Source organism: Taudactylus pleione, unplaced genomic scaffold (assembly GCF_031769625.1).
Source record: "Taudactylus pleione unplaced genomic scaffold, aTauple2 ptg000070l, whole genome shotgun sequence".
NCBI classification, from domain to species: Eukaryota; Metazoa; Chordata; class Amphibia; order Anura; family Myobatrachidae; genus Taudactylus; species Taudactylus pleione.
In genome coordinates, this window is record NW_028284472.1 from 9,867,661 (window position 1) to 9,888,899 (window position 21,239).

The 21,239-nt window shown below is 44.7% G+C and overlaps 1 protein-coding gene across 1 annotated transcript in view; it reads right to left on the bottom strand.

The window, feature by feature from the left end:
- Window positions 1–6,389, bottom strand: part of LOC148533761 (cytochrome P450 2C5-like) — a 43,186-nt gene extending 36,797 nt beyond the window's left edge. Inside the window, exon 1 of the mRNA XM_088467199.1 lies at window positions 6,307–6,389. The gene's annotated coding sequence lies outside the window, so the exon portion shown is untranslated. The remainder of the gene's footprint in view (window positions 1–6,306) is intronic.
- Between the last annotated feature and the right edge of the window lie 14,850 nt (window positions 6,390–21,239).

A 21,239-nucleotide genomic window follows, 5' to 3' on the forward strand; every position in this document is an offset into this window, starting at 1 on the left:
TGTGATTGGGAGCAATACATTGATGTGAGGTTCAGGGAATGACATACTGTTACATGGAACAGGGGATTGTATTATGTTATGAGGCAGGGCCACCATCAAGGGAGGGACAGAGGGCACAGATGTAAGCCCACCAATGTTCGCAGCCGGGAGGCAGAGTTGGCACATTCTCGAGACCACCCTCTCTCAGTTGGCCTGCCAGATCAGTTGTGCACATGGTTTGGGTATGAAATCCCAACTCCGGAAGCCCGATAGTTTAGGATCCCGATGGAGGCTGGTAAGTACCCTATCCCTCCCCTCTCCCCCTCTTAACCCTAACCCTCCCTTGGTGGTGCCTGACACTAACCTCCCCCCGGTGGTGCCTAACTCTAACCCCCCTTCCCATACTCTAAACCTAACCCTCCCTGTGGGTTGCCTAACCCTAAGCTCCCCTAGGGGGTGCCTAAACCTAACCTCCCCTGCGGCTAAGACTTACCTTGCTCTGGGGTCTTACGATTGGGATGCCGGCTGTCAGGATTCCAATGCTGGTGTCCTGATCCGTAAGGGGCTAGTGGTATCTGCATTTTGCCCGGCAGCAGGATGCCGCCATCGGTATATTGACAGCCAGCATCTCATCCACCAGGATATGCACTACATCCCATGCACACTGCCCTAGAGATGACACCACATAATCCAGCACAATGATTTATAAAAAAGGAAACAGCTTTGCTTAATCCTCATATTATCATTTGATTTGCAATGTACATCATGTTCAGTCCAGTTATACCATACTTGCTGACACTGTATGTATCTCCACCTGGAGAGCTATCTGGAGGGAGTTCCAGCTGGAAGGTTCATGGGATGATGTGATTTGCACAATGCCTCAAACCATTCTATCACTCAGCATGGGTGAGATGGACGGGGCAGTGGGGATTAAGGATGCAATTCACAGCATCATTAATAGAAATTAGCGGTTTGGTTTTGCTGAAAACAGAACACAACCAGATGCTGCAGCATTCATAGATGCTGGGATCACCAAAATGTATATTGGTGGGAGTGTGGCATATGATTTGAATAAAGGACACAGTTTGTCATAATGTGAATTGGTGGAATACACAGTGTGATATATAATGTGAATTGTTTGGTCAAGACCATCGTGACCATCGGGCTTGCGACGAGACCCTTGTGGTAGGGTTTCATGGCCACAAGCTCTCCCACTAACATCCATGGTGATGTCAGTGGGAGCCGGAGCCGGCTCTGTCGTGCGCATGCCCAGTGGCCCACCATCGACCCGGTTGCGAGTGCACAGCGTTTGCGACCGGGTCTGAATCAGGCTCTTAGGGCTAGGCATCCCCCAGGGAGGGTTAGTTTTAGGCTACAAGGAGGGGGGGTAGTATTAGGCACCACCGGGGGGTTAGGAATAGGTTTAGGGTGTGGAAAGGGCGGTAAGGGTTTGGCACCACCAGGGGAGGCTAGGAAGTTAGGGTTAATGCGCCAATAAGGGAGGGTTAAGGTTAGGGGGAGGAGAGGGGTAGGGATACCATACTTCCACCCCTGTTGGGATCTTCAGATATCGGGATGCCGCTGTTGAGATTTGAACTGCCGGCTATTGAGCCGCCGGTATTTCATACCGATTACAATACAGACATACAGTACAAATTAAAGATGTGCGTGGACTCTTGTGTTTTGGTTTTGGTTCTAATTCATCATTGTGTTTTGGTTTTGGCAAAACCACCCTCAAGTGTTTTGGCTCGGACTTGGTATTGGTTTGGTTTTGGATTCCTTAAAAAAAAAAAAAAAATCTATATACAAATCATTAAAAAAAACTAAAATCATATAATTTAGACCTGTTTACATGCAATCCAAAACCCAAGTTTAGTCTTTAAATTCAAGTTCCGTACTCAATACAGAACTGAATTGTGTTCGTATTTCAGGAAAATCGAACCGTACATCTCTAGCATAAATAATGTAAATCATTGGGAAGGTGCCCATTTAGAAATATATTTTTGGAATGCTGTGCAGTCATTTCCTGATCTTTAAGATAGTAACATGGTGTCCTGGTAGATAAGCAAGCACAGCTTAAGCTACTGACACACATTTCGCTATATGCTTTGTGTATCTGTCAAACTGTGTGTAGCAGAATTCATGGGTTCTGACTAGAAATGAGTGGGTCTGGTTCTCAGAGAACCGGACCTACCCGAACTTCCAGATCCGAGAACTGAGCTAGGCTCAGGGTTTCCCCCATGACTCGGATCTCAAAACGAGGCAAAACATCATCTTCCCGCTGTCTGATTCTCACAGATTTTGGATTATATAATGATCCCTGCGATTGGTGCCATTTTCACTCCGGCTGTGGAGAGTGTAGTGATCAGATGTGCTGTGTCCATCCAAGAGCTGCTGTATCTGTCCAGGGCAGGGGCTGCTGTGTCCATCCAGAGTCTGCTGTTCCCATCCAGGTAGCGTGTATTGAACGGATGTGTAGTGGAACATGTAGTGAACTGATGTGCTGTGTCCATCAAGGGCAGGGGCTTCTGTGTCCATCCAGGGTCTGCTGTGTCCATCATGGGGCAGTGGCTGCTGTGTCCATACAGGGGCTCCTGTGTCCAACCAGGGCTGCTCTGTCCATCCAAGGGTGTGCAATGTATAAAAAAGTAAAAGCTAATAATATAATTAATAAAAAAATAATATATATTTTTTTGTGCTGTACCCCGTGTACTATATTATTATATAATTTTTTTTACTGTGACGCTGCCAGTCAGACCGCAGTGTAGTATTCATACACGTATTGTTTGTGACACTGTAAGTGGTAGTGCAGTGTATAATAAATATTGTGATACTGTAAGTGGAAAACGCAGTGTATTCGTAAAAAATATTGTGACACTGTTAGTGGAGACAGTGTATTTGTTAAAAATATTGTGATACTAAGTGGTAGCGCAGTGTGTTATTCTTTTCTTATTGATAAATAATCTTGTTATACTGTAAGTAGCAGCGCAGTGTGTTATTATTAATTATAAATAATTCATCGTGTGACACTGTAAGTGGTAGCGCAGTCTAATATTCAACTTTTCACTTCTTTACTCAGTTATGAATAAATTATTACTCTACACGCCGACTACAAGACCACAACAAAGTGCTAGATAACATGCATTATATATAAAACGTACAAAAAAGGGTAAATATATATTGGTCGTGCTCCTAAAATTGGGGTGCAGCTGATCACCATAAGTGGAGAAACACCAACCGCTAAAATATCTAGGCATAGAAAGCAATGAGTGATCTGTGTTCCCTCTGGTTAGGATAATTGCAAATGTGATATCAACAATAATGATTGTGTTGTCCCAACAATCTAATAGAAAAAACAGTTGTATCAGTCCAGCATTCAGTAGAACAATAAGTTATTCTCTGTCCATGTTACGGAGTATGGTAATCTGGATCTAGTTATCTTGTTCATATATCCCTTCGAATGGATACCTCCTTCTTCTGCAGTTTGATACTCAAAAAAATGGGATAAAGCTCCACATAGTGTAAAATCCAAGTTACTTTTTAATGAAGTAAATCAATAGTACAGTCAACCTTTGTTTAAAATGTATTAGATTCTATCAGCATTTCAGCTATAGGTGGCAATCTAGGTTTATGAGTATATTGCGGCCACTTCTCACATGCATATCATGGCAATTCTGACATGCAGTGGACATTGCAGAATATTATCCCACTTATAGGGATGTTATAGCATGCCACATATAATTGGTCCCAATTAAATGCATTTTTTGATTTGCTATTTTTGGATTTGCATATATTCTATGACTTATTTGTGAGAGATTTTCTATTTATTAATATCCATTTTTGTGTTGCCATTACACGCGCAGGTGTACCAATAACACTATTCATTTCAATAATTAACACACTGAGACGTTTTTTCATTTTTTATATTTCACTGAAGAGATTACAGGTATTATATATACAATTTTAATATTGTTTCATAACAGTTAAATTTTATCACATTTTTTGTCCTTGGCAGCACGCCTCAGACGTCGCATAAATATTGAATTTATTACTCTTTATATTGGGGTTTCACGCTTATTTTTAAATAAATATTTACTGGTGCAGAAGCTTTCCCCAGATTCCTTTCCTTCTATTCTATCAAGGATTCTCAAGAAAGACACAACGTAACACTTTAAAAATTTTTTAAAGCCTTAAATCTCAAATCTTGCATTTGCTCTGTTCTGCTTGTCCACATATCTGTGGTTAAGTGGACAGTGGGTATAACTGCATTTTGGAGGCCACTAATTACGTTTTTTTTAATGTCCCTGTATAGGTTGGGAAATGCTTTTCTAGTGAAGTGGAATCTTTGCAAAGGATTGTTTAACAGTCAGTTGTTTTTTGAAAGCACTATTAGTAGTCTTCCTGGTCCCCTTCTGGGATGAAAATCCACTCTCAGCAGCAGCAGGCATAGCACTCAACGATTCTTATGGGGCAAAGACTGATGTGAATCAGAAAAATATTTTTTGTAAATGCCTCATAAATTGGCTTCAGAATCAAAAAATTTAATTAAATGTACTACCAATCAATCCTTCCTGTCCCTGCCTTCAACTACATACATACTCCAACTCCCTCAGGCCTCTTGAATAATAAAAACATTTGTTTCCTGACGTGCCATGTTGGAAGTTGAACTGCCACGTGTTTGTGCTGCCTACTGCTGCCACTTAGCTTAGTCAGCCAGCTAGCATGGTGCAAATGTTGGGCCTAAACCGGATGAAAACAATATTGTGAGCTGTGAGGTAGTCAAAATTGACTGGAAACAAGTGGAAATTAACATAATTGAGGTTAATAATACTGTAGGAACAAAAGAAAACCCAAATTATGTGATTTTAGCAGATTTTATAAATGTAAAAAAAATACAGATTAAAAACCAAAACCAAAACACACAAGGGGCAGTTTTGGCCAATCCAAATCCAGATCCAAAACACAAGGAGATACTGATCTAAAACCAAAACACAGGGGTCGGCGCACACCTCTAGTTCTGACCGACCCGTGCACATCTTGCATTCTCACAATTGAGGCTTTCTAGTGAACTCTGGGCCTGATTCTGCACGGAAAGCAGTTGCCCATATGCATGCAATCGGATGATTGTTGCGTCCTGCGCATGTATCGCAGTGCGCATGTGTGAACTGGCCATTATGATCGCAGTGACTATGCAGACCCATCGCAGAGTGATTGACAGGAAGTGCCGTTTTTTGAGTGGTGACGGGGGGGGTGTCTGACCGCAGGTGTGCTAGTGCGTTTACCCTATGTAACCTGAAGCCTCATAGCATGCACTGAAGTATGCAATTCCTGAGTAAGGTCTGACCTGCCTTAACTGTGCATGAGTCTTTGATGGTACTCGATTGTACCGATGTTTTTGCAGTCTTGCTAAACATTACGGATGAGCGTGCAGGTGAAGTGGGCATCCTTATGTAGTGATGCACCGGCATTGCGATCGCTAAGGATTAGCATAAATTCGTAGTGAAACTGCATGCGTATGCAATATTGCGATCCATAGAGAATCAGGCCCCCAGTTTGCACCTTAGATTCACAATCCAATTGCTGCTAACTCTGCATCAGCTCTAAGTACTTATTATTATATTCCATTTGGGGTGTTTGACCAAAAACAGATAGACCTAAGATACACAAATAGGCATCCTGAGAAACATTTATATGTCATATATTTCTATATTTGCAGTATCTATGCAGCACATGTATGCAATCCACCGGAAGGCCTTCTATGTAACTTTGGATGTTTAGTGTTATTAGTCCTGGGGTTGCCCCCCATTATGGTATATTATGTATGAGCAATTATTGAATTAGAAGTATATATGCATGTTTAAAATAGGGATGTGCAGGCTCGGTTCTACTCGGTTCCGTTCGTTTTTTTTTACAGAATCTTATTGGCTATCCAAAACTCGTGACAGCTGATACCCAATAAGATTTGGTAAAAAAAACCGAACGGAACCGAGTAGAACCGAGCCTGCACATCCCTAGTTTAAAAGGAATACAGTAAGTGGGTTGTGCTGCATAGATAAGTCTAACTTTAGTGCAAACATTCATATTTGTATTACAGCAGGTAGACAAGATTTACTTATAGGAGCACCTACTTTAGCAAGTAAATTTGTATGGTTAAATACAGTAGATAGACATACACTCGTGTGGGTGTGTATGTGTGTATAAATTTATATTGAGGTGAAGAACAAGCAATCAGCACTCTTAAATGCCAAATGCTTCTGAAATGTCTTCAATGAGATGCACACTGATACTTCATAGAAAAAAATCTCAATCACAATGTTTTATACAAACCCTGTGGAGCTGGTTTCTTTCTGTGAGTGCTGCGTAGATTACACAATGTGGTGGATCAGGCTTCTCTCTCCTGTCCTTCCGCAGTAAGTTGTGTGTCTGCTTTCAGTGCTTGGAGAATATTTAACCCTCATGGTTACAACATGCTTGTAATATGATATCATTTCCATGTGGCTCCACCCTGCAACAGACATGTGCAAATATTTCACTATACTGTGTATGTATATTACACATGAGTGGTGTGAATGCACGTACAGTACAGTGCTCCCTTTTCAGGGGCACAGATAAAGAAAAGAGCAGGCACCAATTACCTGGGTTCGAGAGAGGCCCAGTGGGAGCCTGGTGAGTTGTGGAAGTAGAATAATGTAACCCTCCACGTCTCATGATGGCGTGCTCAGTATTTTTCATTTACAGTAGTTTTTGTGAAGGGTGCATGGCCAAGACTTTGGGATTTGGCCACCCTTCTCGGTATCTCTTGGCCCCGCCATATGTCTCTGCAGTTATGTCTTTTTTTATATGAGGCAAAACCACCATAAAATATTATGGTTCTGGATTTTTTTTTAAAGTTATAAAAACAGCTTAAATCATGTAATTTGGGCATGTTATTTTTCATACAATATTCTTATCATTCCTTTCCAGTAATTTCCAGTCAGTTTTGACCACCTCACAGCTCACAATATTGTTTTCACTAATAGTGGCCAAATGCTGCAGCAGGCTGGCTGGCTAAAGTAAGCGACAATGCAGTGACATAAATTCATTGCAGTTTAAAAGAATATATCTAGATATATGTATATATCTATACATCTATGAAACATAGTGGCACAGCAGTGGCAGATAGGATGGCAGTTTAATAAACAATACGATGCTATAGAATGTTTTCACTAATCAAGAACTAATAGCCTAAAACTAAAAGCCTTGTTGAAAAGATATTAAATTAATATATAAACTTCTCATGTAGCAAATCACAAGCCCAAGGCAAGTACATGCATATGGAGGTGGAGTAATTATATAGTGGAAGCTAGGTAAAGGAATGATTGATAGATTTATTAATTACATACTAACAATATTAACTATAAAAAAGTAAACCAGAGACATTGGGCAAACTGTTAAAAAACAAGATTCCAAATGTCAGATTTCTAATGCAATTGCATACAGAATCCAAGCAGCAAATCACAGGCCCGGTACTAGTCTTTACTCAACTGGACTGGAACTGGAATGCTGATAAACATACTGGGACTGGAATACTGTAGAAATGGAATGGGACCTGAATGCTGTCGAACCGGAATAGAACCGCAATGCTGCAGAACCGGAATGGTACTGGAATACTGGAATCACTGGAATGGAAACTGTATACTGGAATCACAGGATTGGCACCAGATAGTTGAAACCCTGGAATGGGACCGGATTGCTGGAACACCGGAATGGGACCAGATTGCTGGAACACTGGAATGGAATCGGATAACTGGAACTCTGGAATGGGACCAGATTGCTGATTCACCAGAATGGGACCAGATTGCTGAAATTCTTCTTGGGAATCCTATATAGGGGAGGAGTCAGTTTGCCTTTTTAAATTGGATGCAAGTGGACTATCTTTAATTGCTAATGAGAAGTTTGATGATTTAGGTGTTGGTGTTGGAGATTGCATGCGCTGGTATTTATCCATGCTGCTGGTAGCTAATGCTGGACTGCTTGTTAGATATAATTTTCCAGATTTTAATAAATAATTTGTATAAACTCGCTGCAAATGAAGTAACAGGGAGAAGATGCCTACAGTAGATAGTTAATGTGACAAATGATGTTAGGATTTGAGTAAAAAATATGTCCACACGAAAATGGTGACTTTTTTGGTCTTTGCCCAGGCATGACAATAGCCTTCAAGAAATGATGCCACTGGTGGCTGACTTACTGTACTTTGACACAAATAACATTCTCCTCCTGAATGTTATCAACTTCCTCCCACTCCCGCCCCCAAGATTTTGCTCGTGCTGCTCCCGACCTTTGGAACTCTCTCCCTCTCCCTATCAGACTCTCCTCCTCTTTACAATCCTTCAAATGGGCTCTCAAGACCCACTACTTCATCAAAGCCTTCCAGCTCCCTTCCTAACTTGCTGCAACATGCTCCTTCCTCCATTTACCCCATCTGTGTCACACCTGTTTGTCTGCCCCTCCCCTTTAGAATGTAAGCTCTTACGAGCAGGGCCTCTTCCCTCTTGTGCTTCTTCTTACTTTACTTTCACCTACTACTTACCCCCCACCAGGGCACCTAACACTTGGTTGCTTACGTTCTGTTGCATATCTAGGTGTTATGGTCACTTATGTATCAATGCATATTATCCATGTCCTTCTCCTATTTTGTACTTTAAGTCAGTTGTCAAATTATTTGTTTATGTACTTTGTAAGGGGCTGCGGAACACTTGTGGCGCCATATAAAGGATAATAATAATAATAATAACTTGTTCTTGTCCTACACTTTCATCATCAGCATCCTCATTAATATCATATACTGTAAACAAATATCATCCTATTTTTCTTCCTATGTTGTAATACTCAATTCCTATGTCTAAGCCATCACCATAATTGCTTTTACTACTACTCATCCACATTTGCAGAGGGTTAATAAATGGTGGAAAGGTTTCTGTAGGGTTACAGCATCAGAATCAGAAATGTCAAACTCACACATAGCACTCGTGGACACCCTTCAACTCTCCTCAGGGATCTGTGAAGTTTGTGGACACACAATTTGTTCTTCAGCCTTAGTGTTCTTTTTGTGCCCTGATTTTAATGTTTTAAAGGTGACATATCTAGACTCGGGACCTGATTCAGAGATATAATCGAATCCAATGGTTAACATACAGCTCCAATGTTGTGGGGTCTCCGTCTAATTGACATGCTTTTGGAGACAATGCGGGGGCATGCTTAGTCACCACTCCCAGAAATGGGGACATGACACCCCTGTTTTATAAGATGGATGAGGCCAGGGTCTGCGTCGGTGGATGCAGATTCCTAGCCTCTTAAGTGACCAGCACCCGGTCAGGCTACGGGATGCCTCAGCTCCAGCAGCCTGACCAAAGGACCAAGGTCGCGATGGTTGTGATGGGGATCCCAGCCTGCGACATCAGTCACAGTGCTGGGACCGCAAACGTAGCAAGGAGGTGTCTGATACCTTCTTCTGCATTTTCATCTGAGATGGACGGATTTGCACAGCCGCTTGTCTGCGGCTCTGCAATCCGTCTATCTCTAAATAAGACCTTTAGAGCAAGAAGGTGTCGCTTGCAAGGTTACAGAATATGCCTGACTGTGTATAGCCCCGGCTTTAGAAATAGGCCTTTTAGTGCATGAAACAGCAGTAGCAGGACTACCACTCACAAATAAAGACCATGCTCTGATTCTTTCTTTGCCACTGTGTTGGCAATTTTAAATTTTTTGGCAGTACATTTTCCTTCATAGGTAGAGGTGATGTTTTCATTAAGGTTGTAAAATGCTGTTTATATTTGAGGTGCCCTTTACATCTTTGTCCTCCTCTAGCAGATGTTGAAGAAGTACTATGATTGTCAGCACTAGTACTTGGTTGCGGGATACGTTTAGGAAGCCGGCGGTCGTAATCCCGACTGCCGGCTTCCCGAATCCTCTATCCTGCCTAGGGTTAAATGACAGGCGTCTAAAATCTAGACACCTGTCATTTTCCCGACACAGGGAGACAGGCGCCCGGCATCCCGTTTGAAGGGATGCTGGGCACCGCGAACGGACAGCCACGGGGGGGAGGGTTTGGTTTAGGACACCCGGGGGGGAATTAGGGTTAGGCACCCCCCCCGGGAGGGTTAGGCTAGGGGGAGGGAGGGTTAGGGTTAGGCACCCCTGGGGGGGACTTAGGGTTAGGCACCCCCGGGGGACTTAGGTTTAGGCAGCGGGGAAGGGGGAGTTAGGGTTAGGCACTTAGAGGGGGGAGCTTAGGGTTAGGCACTTGGGGGTAGGTTAGGGTTAGGCACCCCTAAGGAGGGTTAGGGTTAGGGGGGTTAGTTAGTATAGTTTATACTTACCTTAGGGACGATCTGGATATCCAGCGCTGTTGGGCTTCTGCTGCCGGGCTCTGCTGTTTTGTCGGGCTGCCACAGCCGGGAATCGAACCGCCGGTAATGCGGCAGCCGGCTTTTCATACCGAATGCCTTGGTTGCTCCTGCTCTTCTATCAACTGATCCATGAATATTTTTATTTTGTACACCAGGACAGGAGTAAAGCTATTGCAGTTGAACTAAACTGCCACCATACCAAGTGAACATAATGAGATAGGGAAAGGAGGTACTGTTACCTTTACCATGCAGTTTTATTGACTGGAGACTTTTTTTTGACACCAGCATAAAAATGGCTTTTTTTCACTTATTATTTTGGGGAACAGATAATGTGAACCCAACAACACCCACTAAGCACAGTAATATATACTTCCTCTACAAACCACGCTCTCTTGAAAAATACAATTTCAATTGAATTGTTATGAAAGACTTAAAATGTTTTTTGTTTAACACTAGCAAAAAAAGACTTTCCAAAGCACACACGCCTGAAAAAATCTAATATAAAATTAATTATTATAAAAGACTTTAAATATTTTTTTAACAGCAGAAAATTATTTTTCTGGTGTCAAAAGAGACCTTATATTTGAGGTGCAGTTGATGGGAACACGTCCACTCCCACTAAAGGCCTGATTCAGCATGGATCGCACGGCTATGTTCACACGCACCCGTTCTCACGGCAACTGCAGCACTATACCAAGACGCCCACCACTGTATAAAGCCGCCCACTTCCCATGACATGCAGCCGCAAGTCAGTGAAAACATCGGTAACATGGCGTAACATCGGACCCATCTGCAGCTTAACATGCCTCACAACCTGCAAAGCTTCCTGTTGCCATGTAGTGCTCTGGCTGCTTATGACGTCGCTGGGGCTTAATTATACACACCCCTGTAATGGTGATCAAACGCATAGGCACGCCTGTGTTTCTCTGACCACCCCCCTCTCCGCCCCCAAACGGCACTTCCTGTCAATCACTGCGTGCTTCACTAAGATCGCTTCCCAATCGCATCTGCCGGTTCGCGTACGCGCACTGCGTCTTATACAGATGCGCAGAATGCAAACATTGGCTGGCTCCGTGCGAACTCAGCGTTGCGATCCAACCTGAATCGGGCCCTAAGTACTGTAATATACGCTGTCTCTCTGAAATAAATTTTTTTTTATAAACTACAATTAAAATTGACTTGTTATAAAATCCTTTTTTTTTTCAACACCAGCAAAAAAATATATTTAGCAATTTATTTTTTTATAACAGGGAAAGGGGTTTTATTTGGGATGCAGCTCACTCACGCCAGGAAGGATCGCCATTTTGCTTACACGCATTCAGTTGCTAATATCAGCGGTGACATGTAAATGTTTGCATTCGCTTTATGATCGCAGCTTTACATAAGGACGCCCACTTCCCTTTACTCACATCCGTATACTTTGACAACATAGCTAAACAATCGGTAACATCGAGTAACATCGGACCTAAACACACAGTTAAGGCAGGTCAGACCTCACTCAGAAATTGCTTACTTCAGCGCATGCTATGAGCCCTCAGGTGGTGTCTGGAATCGCAATGGTTAATTTATGCACGCCAATGCAACACCATACCAATGCACTGGCATGCCTGCATTCGTCCGACCACCCCGTCATCACCCACAAACTTTGCCATGGGTCTGCGTAGCCTCTCTGATGACATTCCTGACCACAACGTCTGGTTCGCACACTGTAATGCATATGCAGTGCAAATTAATCAGCCGATTGCGTGCGTACAAGCAACTGCGTTCCTTGCTGAATCAGACCCTCGGACACAGCACTTTTTTTTTTTGGGGGGGAGAAATAATTTGGACACACTGTCTCTGTCATTCTACACAAGTGATATCTATACTGCAGTGCATATAGGGCCCGATTCAGACCCGCTCGCTAGGAAGCATTCGCACGCAGGCAGCCGATGTTTGCATTCTGCGCATGCATACGCACCGCAGTGCGCGTGCGCGAACCAGTCCGAGCGATCGGGAACATACGTTAGCTGCGCATAGACAGCCTGGCAGAGTGAGTGACAGGAGAGGCCGTTTGTGGGTGGTGATAGGGGCTGGGCACTAGAAACGGGGGAGTGGAGGTGCGAACGCAGGCATGCCCGTGCGTCTTAACGCTGTTTCAGAGGCATGCATAATTAAGAGGCAGCGTCGTTGTACACGTCACTTGGCTGAATTATACACTGAAGTGCTCGCAGTGCTTGCGGTAGGGTATGGTCAACCACAAGTGCTGTGTATGGGTCCGATGGTACCCGATGGTTGCATACACTTCCTGGAGATGACGTGCGCAAGTGGGCATCTTAAGACAGGCTGGTGGGCATCTGCATACACAAAGTAATCGCACGCCAAGACATAGTTGGCGTGCTAATGCCTTGCCGTGCGATCGCCAGCCTTGCTGGGTGTGTGCCGGATTTGCATATGCTGGGTGTTTGCGAACGCATCTAGCGAGCGGGTCTGAATTGAGCCCATAGATCAAAAAAATTGTGCAAGTTCACTTTAACTAATATACACAAGAGATTGTTTGCAGCACTGGATTGCAGGTGTTACTAGTTCTGACAAACACCCAGTATCCTGTGCAGTTTTCGCTGCAGTGCAGTAGATTACAGTTGCTGCTAGTTTGTCTGACAAGCAAACACACACAGTGACAAAGATGCCCGCAATTCCCCTACCCAGCTACTCCATCTACCTACTACAACTTTCTCTGTCCTCCTAACTGCATCCTACATGGCGTTTTTTTAAGATCAAGTACAGCCCACACCCTCTCCCTACACTCTCCTGTGTGAAATGGCGCCTGATCATGAGGGAGGGTCTCATATCACACTTGCCTCCCCCGGAGACTCCCGTAATGGCCACCACCCCATGCCCCCCAACGCGGGTGGTCCAGTGGGGGCAATGGAGTGATTCACGCTTAATCATGCCATCGCAGCCCCACTCCATGATTAACAATGCCAGTAATCTCTGCATTATAAAGCCAGGGTGGGGACGCATTGACCAATTGCGCTGGCATGCCCCCCAGTGCCCAGTTAAGCTGCCCCCACACCCTCTGCTGCACCAACATGGCAGCCCCCTCTTGGTATGTCGGTAAGTATGACTCGTATGCAATCCTAAACACGCGAGATACATGATTTCTTGTTTTGTCTCGTTTTGAGATCCAAACTTGGCGGGAAGACTCGAGCCGGGACTCGGTTCCACTTGGAAACTCCAAATATGGGTGTTTTCAGATTTAACTGAACTGAACACACACATCACTATACAGAACAAGTCTGCTGGAGGGAAAGTAATAAGATGTACAGGGTCGAATTAACAATGGGGCGGGAGGAGCTCCAGCTCCAGGCCCCCATGAAAATAGGCCCACAGGAAACTGACAGACAGTATTGACAGGAAAAAAACCTAATAATCTAATAAGCCTGCTATGGCCCATGGCACTGTACTTTTATTAGGGATGGACATTGAATTTTGATCGTTTAACATCATCAATGTTTTTCTTGTTATGGTAGTATTTTTACCATTCGATGGCGGCTTTCCAATGGTAGCCACCATCGGATGGTGTGGAAGTGATGGCCACTTTGATGTTAAACAACTGAATTCAGCTGGGTTTTAACATTGAGAATGGACATGGGTCGCTATTGCGCATGTGCAAACCTCTTAGCACTTGTATATACTGTACCATCACAATGTTTTTCCATCTAATTCTTTTGATGTGATGGTTTGTTTCAATGGTGGAAGCCCAGCCATTTGATAGCAGGTTTCCAATGTCCATCCCTACAGGATCCATCTACAGGTGCTGTGACTCTGCCTACCATGCTGCATTGGCCTTGTATTATTACCATTGTGACTAATACTAACAATTTACTAACTCGACAATTTTACGTTCGGCACCGCCTATAGTTGATTTATTCCAATCCCTACATGAGGCCACTTTTCATATTTTGTCAGGGCCACATTAAGTTCCCAATCCTCCCCTGTCTGGCAAAGAAGAAGCTTGAATCACAAAGCAAAGTTATTTGAAGATGGAAACCCCTCTTTAAGCACATTGAGGCCTGTTGGAGAACAGTGCTATATAAATAACATTATTATTATTATTTTTATATTATTTTATACTGTGAATTTTTTACCCTATTTACCAAGACAAAGACATTGTTAAAAACAATAATTGAACTTGTTAATTAAGTGAAAGGGGGACATAAAACTGTTAGTGAGATGTATCAAGCCTTGGAGAGAGATAACATGGTTTTTGTCCAAAGCAACCAATCAGCTTTGAACTGTCATTTCAGATATTGTGCTAGATAAATGACAGTTAGAAACCAATTGGTACTATGGACAACTTCTCCACTATATCTCTTTCCAAGGGGCTGTTTATGAAGTGTCGAGTTGTAAAACCAAACTCTTTTGTCCCTGTTTATGCCCGATAATTAAATGGGCTGTGCTTTTACTAGTTGTGTCTTGCTAGTAAAAGCACTGATCTTTTAAATATTGGGTATGAGTGCGATACCCTACAACTGGTTAGACGTACGAATGGGGTTTCTCGGTTCTCATTCAACACAGAGAGGTAAAGAGGTAATTTATTACAACAAAGAAGTTACATATTATTACATCACATTCATGTAGCATAAATCACAGGTTCACTTTGAAAGGTAATTACTATAACAATTACTTTTACAATGTCAAATCAGATGAAACGAAACAATGACACAAGTTTTTATTATACAGGAACTTAGCCTCCTGGCTACGATTAGTATCACGCTGCTCCTATGTATTTTATCAGGTTATGGCATGCGATATCATAAAACGGTAGATTTTACTTACTATAACGAAACAGCGACAATAATGGATAACAGTCTGTAAATGAATCCTTAAGGGCTCTATTTACTACAATCCGCATATTAAATGCGGATTGTAGTGTAATATTACCGAGTGAATTCGCATTGCGAATTCAGGCAATATCACAGGGATTTACTATAAATCCCTTGCAGGGACAGAGCTTGCGATAAAGCTCTGTCCCTGCGGATCCCATCCACACTCTAGTCGCGGTATTTTCGGAAAAAATACCGCGACGAAGAGCCCGTGCATGCGCCGACCGACCACCGCTACTACCCCCCCACCGACGCTAAGCCCCGCCCCCGGCGCTAAGCCCTACCCACGCGATCGCGGACCCCCGCGACCCCCCCTCCCCCCCCGCGACCCCCCATCCCTTCATTACACTTACCTGCACCTCCTGGCCTCCGGTGATCTTCTCCGGGCTTCCCGATCAGGTGATCTCCCATACTGCACTGGGACTCGATCACCTGATGATCGGGCCCCAGTGTACTATGGGAGACCAGCTGACCGGAGAGGAGCCATCACCGGAGGCCAGATCACAGGTCCCTGGATTCAGGTAAGTAAAAAAAAAATGTTTAATTTTTTTTCTTTTTTTTACAGTAATCAGCTTGCGGTCTGCTTAGACCACACAGCTGATTACTGGTACCGGGTTCCGCCTCTGCTCTCCTCGTTAGAGCAGAGTGGGAGCCCAGTAACTGTGGGAGACCCTGGATAACGCCACCTCCAGGTGGCGTTATTATCACAGGGCTTCCCCACGTATTTTTTTACAATTTATTTTTAGTAACTGTGGCCGGATCACATTTCCCATTACAATTTTGGGAAATACGATCTGCTTTACTAAAAATAAGTGATACTAGGGGTTGGAGTAGAATTTTACTAATTCTACTCCAATTGCCCTATAGTAACTACAGGTGAAACTAAAATAATGTGAAAAGGGTGTGAAAACACCCTTTTTCACTTTATTTTAGTAAAAATATTGTTAATAAATAGAGCCCTATGTATGTTAACTATCGTAACGCTTGCTGGCCAGAAGCTGCACTTTAATGAATTAATAAAGTATCAAGTCTTGCTAAGTGTACACTGCGTTGCCCAGGATACTGGTTAATCCAATTGTCCTTAGCCTGTTTTGTAACTAGACTGTCTCCGCTGGTAAGGAATGTAAGGCGGCGTTATTCCTAACTGCAAATGCTCTTTGTATCCTAGACCGCTGCCATATACTGAGACCCAGTTACTGTCTGTACACTTCAAAGCAGCACCTGGGAGGGGGGTGATGAGACACGTTGCGGAAAATGTCACTGCATCTGTAAATTTAGTCCCTAGGCTCAGTTTGCGGCAATATCCCGGAAGTAGCTCGGCTTTCCCTATTGCTACCAATTATCAATAGCCTTTTCTGAAGATTTTGGCCGGCTGCCAGCTCCTGCTACAAAGTTACTATTTCGGTCAAACCACGCAGTAATAATAGGGGGACGATTGGCTGACAATGTCAATGCGACTGTGACTTTGTAACATAGGTCTGCTTACATGGGGAGTTAAATTGAAGCAGTCTCTTGCGCTTGTGGGAGGGGACACTATTATATGCTGCCCCACCAGACTCTCCTGCACTGGCGTAAATGGGGGGAGTTTTATAAGTTCCAATAGAACAGGGGTTAATGGGGGAAAGCTTATCAGTCCCGCTAGCAAAGAGGTCCTTGGCTGTATACTTTGGGTAACTGAGGGTACATACAGCTGGTAGTGACAAGGATGCTGATTAGCCTCTTACCCCCGCCGTGATCAGCCTTAATGTGCGATCTCCATGCCTCTCTCAGGATCTGTCACCACCTACGATGAGTCTCTCCTGCTCCGCCTCCGGACACGCCTCCACTCTCCCCGGCAGCCGTCAATCAGACTCTTGAGGGGCGGGGAATGTCACAGGAAAGCAGCTCCATTACTGCCGCTGGTTCCTTCGTGCTGACAGCCGCCGATCAGCTCCAATTGGCGGTACATGCCTGCAGCACAAGTCTCCTCTCTTAGCATGCTCCCTCAGGACTCACTAACTGTCCATTACCTCAGGAGAGGCCGCTCTGCAACTGTCATACCTGTCCCCCTCAGCCACCTGCAGATGGTTCCAGCACGAGTCATGTGACCTGCTGCTGACTCACCACATACTCCCTGTGTACCAGAACATATATTTTGTTTTTATAGGGGTTTTAAATACATTAGTGATAGCCACCATAGGCTTAAACACAATGTTTTGGTGGGGTATCACATGAGCATGAACAGAAGTGTTGGGTTTTACAACCGGACACTTATTAAACGAACCCCCAAAGCTGCTAAATATAGAATATTATTGTGTCTAGCTCAGAGGTTCCCAACGTCCGCCATTACAGTCCATGTTTTTGGGATATCCAAGCTCGAGTCCATATGGTTAAATTAAATGGATTGAGGTACTAATTAAGTCACCTGTGCTCAAGCATGGATATCTGTAAAACGTGGACTGTAATGGCGGACTTTGGGAACCTCTGGTCTAGCTGTTATATAGCTGCTCAGGAGCACCAGCAGCACAGTAGAGTAACAATCATATCAGTTATAATTTGTAGACTCTGTGAAAGTAGTATTCAGTAAAGAATGGAGACTGTCAATGAATACATAAAACGTTTTTTTATTATATGGTAATATACAGTATACAAACAAAGTGTGATTTGGAAAGACACAGAACTGTGAATTGGAGAGATGCAGAAGTATGAACTGGAGAGACGCAGGCATCTGGGTTGGAGAGGCGCAGGGGACTGGGCTGGAGAGATGCAGGGGACTGGGCTGGAGAGATGCAGGGGACTGGGCTGGAGAGACACAGTGTTGAATGCTACATAGATACTAGGTGCTGTGAGAATAGCTAGACTCATGGCACCCAGAGTGACTGCACACTCCCTGGGATGTGCCAGCCCTAGCTAGTCTCTCAGCACCCAGAGTGGCCACGCCCTGCCAGGGACACACCAGTCCTAGCTAGTCTTACAGCACCCAGAGAGGCCGCACCGTGTCTGGGATGCACCAGACCTAGATAGTCTCACTGTGCCCAGAGTGGCCGCACCCTGCTTGGGTCACGCTGGGATATGAACTAAAGACCATCGTGACCATTGGGTTTGCGATGAGACCCTTGTGGTAGAGTCTCATGGCCACAAGCCCCAGAGAGCTTCCAGCTCTAATAGAGCCGGAAGCTCTCCTACTGACATCACTGGTGATGTCAATGGGGCCGCCCCCAAATGGCAGGCGTTCCTTCAGAAACGCCTCCATTTGGCCAGCCACCCCCCCTGCCCGCCTACCAAATGGGGCGAGCTGTCAATCACCATCGACAGCTCGTCACCTTTGGTGCGAGACCTGGAGCGACGGAGCGCCCGTCGCTATCCGGGTCTCACGCATGCGCACGACGGAGCCGGCTCCGTCGTGCGCATGCCCAGTGGACCACCATCGCCCAGTTGCGAGCGCTCAGTGCTTGCGACCGGGTCTGAATCAGGCCCTATGTTTTGAACCTGGGGTGGATGCAGGAGTAAATACAGGAACGGGTTTGCAGTATTGAAATGCAGCAGGATTAATTGGATTATTAATATTCATGGAATGATAGTAAACAAGTAACTGGCAGTAAATAAACAAGTCTGAGTGATGTGAGGTAGAAACAAAATATCTTGGCAGAAAAGCAAAGTCCAAATAGTGAGGCTGAGAATCAATGACAGGCAGATAAGCAGAAAGTCCAATGGAGGGGTAACTGAGGAACAGAAGTCTGTATACTGGAGTGAGCTCTGAATCCGGAGAGCTGACAAAGTCACAACAGTGAGGTAAGTATCGGAGTATGGCAGGGTAGATGCGGGTATCCGGGAACAGCCTGAGGTGGAAACAGAGCAGGAAACGAGTCAGAGCTGGAACTGCAATAACAAATGAGCTAAGGCGCACAGAGACCTCTCACACAGCTATGCTGTGTATACATTGCACTGGCAACTAGAGAATGTGCTGAACACCCTTAAGTACCATAGGAAGGTGCATGATTGGTTGCTGAGAGTTCACACCAGATGCTCTGACCTAATTGGCCCATTCAGGTCACATTCCCAAAACCAAGATGGCGGCGCCCAGCAGTCCCCAGTGCGACAGTGCTGCCAGTCTCACCTGTCTCCATATGGCCTGTACTTTTAGGACATCCACGCTTACCTCGTGCCAACCTCCAGTCACCAGCACCCCCACCGGTCGGACAGCACCAAAGCACCAGCACAGGCAGAGACCGCGACTCAGCAGGTAAAACAGCTCTGGTCAAGACAGTGTGGATTATAGAAATAAGTTCTCTTATAATAACAAGTGGGTACGTTCTGAAAATAAATTTCCCTAGTAAATAAGAGCTATACAGTAAATAGCTAAATTTTGATGTTAAATGCAATAAAATAGTGTAGCACTGGCGTCGGTGGCAGGCAGCGCACGTAAAAAGGATCACAGTGAAACTATGCAGAAACTACATCACCCACACTGCCTTGGAGTAAGACAGTGCTCAAAGAGACACGCAGAGGCTGTCAGGGGCGGGGAAGACTGGGCGTGGAGTGGGGAAAGCAAGGAATGGAATGCTTTTGTCCAGAGAAGGGGAGAGGGAGGAAGAAGCTGCAATGACTGGAGAGGACGGTGAGGAGAGTCACAGCACAGACCCCAGCTGAAGGGGAGAATTCTAGTCTGATGGACCAGGGAACCTAAAAAGGATAAAGCATTTCAAGACATCACTTTGGATCCACTGAAGTGAGTTTGCAGAGAGAGACACACACTATGGAGACATGTGAGATAAGTACCCTGAGTGGCAGCTATTTACAGTGTTATGTTTCCTAATAAAGGGGCCTATTCATCAACACTAAAATAAAGTTTTTAAGGACATTTTCCTTAAATAACGTTATTTTGGTATTCATGAACAGACTTAGCACAGGAGATATCACAGATATCTCCTTGCTAAGTTCCGCTGCGTTAATTTCCACACTCCCCATACATTAGTACATTAGTATGGGGATGTGGAAATTATGGTATTCATCAAATTCCGAAAATTATGAATTTTCGGAATTTGATGCAGTTACTATTCGCCACTGTGAGGTGGCGAATAGCAGAATCGACTTACCTGTGTCCGCGTGTGCAGGTCCCCCAACGAGTCCCTCCGGCGCTCTGCTCCGTCCTCAGGCTCCGGAGGCTGGTCGGACATGTGTGCTCCCCAGCAGAGCACAAGTTTAGAAAAAAAAAAAAGTTTTTTTTTCTAATCTGTCATGTGGTCTGCTGGGAAACCACATGACAGACCAGCAGGACGGAGCCGGAGGCTGCTGCGCGGACAGGTAAGTCGGGGGGGGAGGTGAGCGGAGGGGGGAGGGGGTGGGGGGGGTCGGGGGGGTACACAAACTTAACGCATCTGTAGGCAGTGCTGCGCATGCGCTGGTTTTACAGATGTAACAGCGCATGCGCAGCACTGTTTCCAGATGCGATAAGGTAGTGTAGGCAGGGAAAAGTATCTATTTCCTGAAAAGCTGTCATCACAAAAATGACTGCTTTTCGGAATAGATACTTATGGAGAGGTGGAATGATGAATTCCACCTATAATTAGGTAGAACTCCATGCGAGTTCTAAACCTAATTATCTCTAGAGAATTTTTAGGTTTAATGAATAGGCCCCAAAGACTGAGATTGCTAGTAGAGCAAAGACTAGAGAAAGCCGGGGGACTAGCCCTGAAGAAACATTGTATTATGTGCATGTGTTTAGCACTAAAGACAGAGGGCCTGATTCAGAGATGATCGCTCTGAAAGAGTGCTCGCTCTGAATCAGGGCGTTTTTTTTTCTGTAATGGTGCGGCCTCCTGGCCTCTCGCATAGCTGTGGGTGACCACCCACAGCTAGTGCGAGCGGCCAGGATGATGGTCACGATGGTCAAGACCATCGGGCTTACGACGAGACCCTTGTGGTAGGGTCTCGTGGCCGAAAGCCCCAGAGTGCTTCCGGCTCTAATAGAGCCGGAAGCTCTCCCACTGACATCACTGGTGATGTCAGTTGGGCCGCCCAC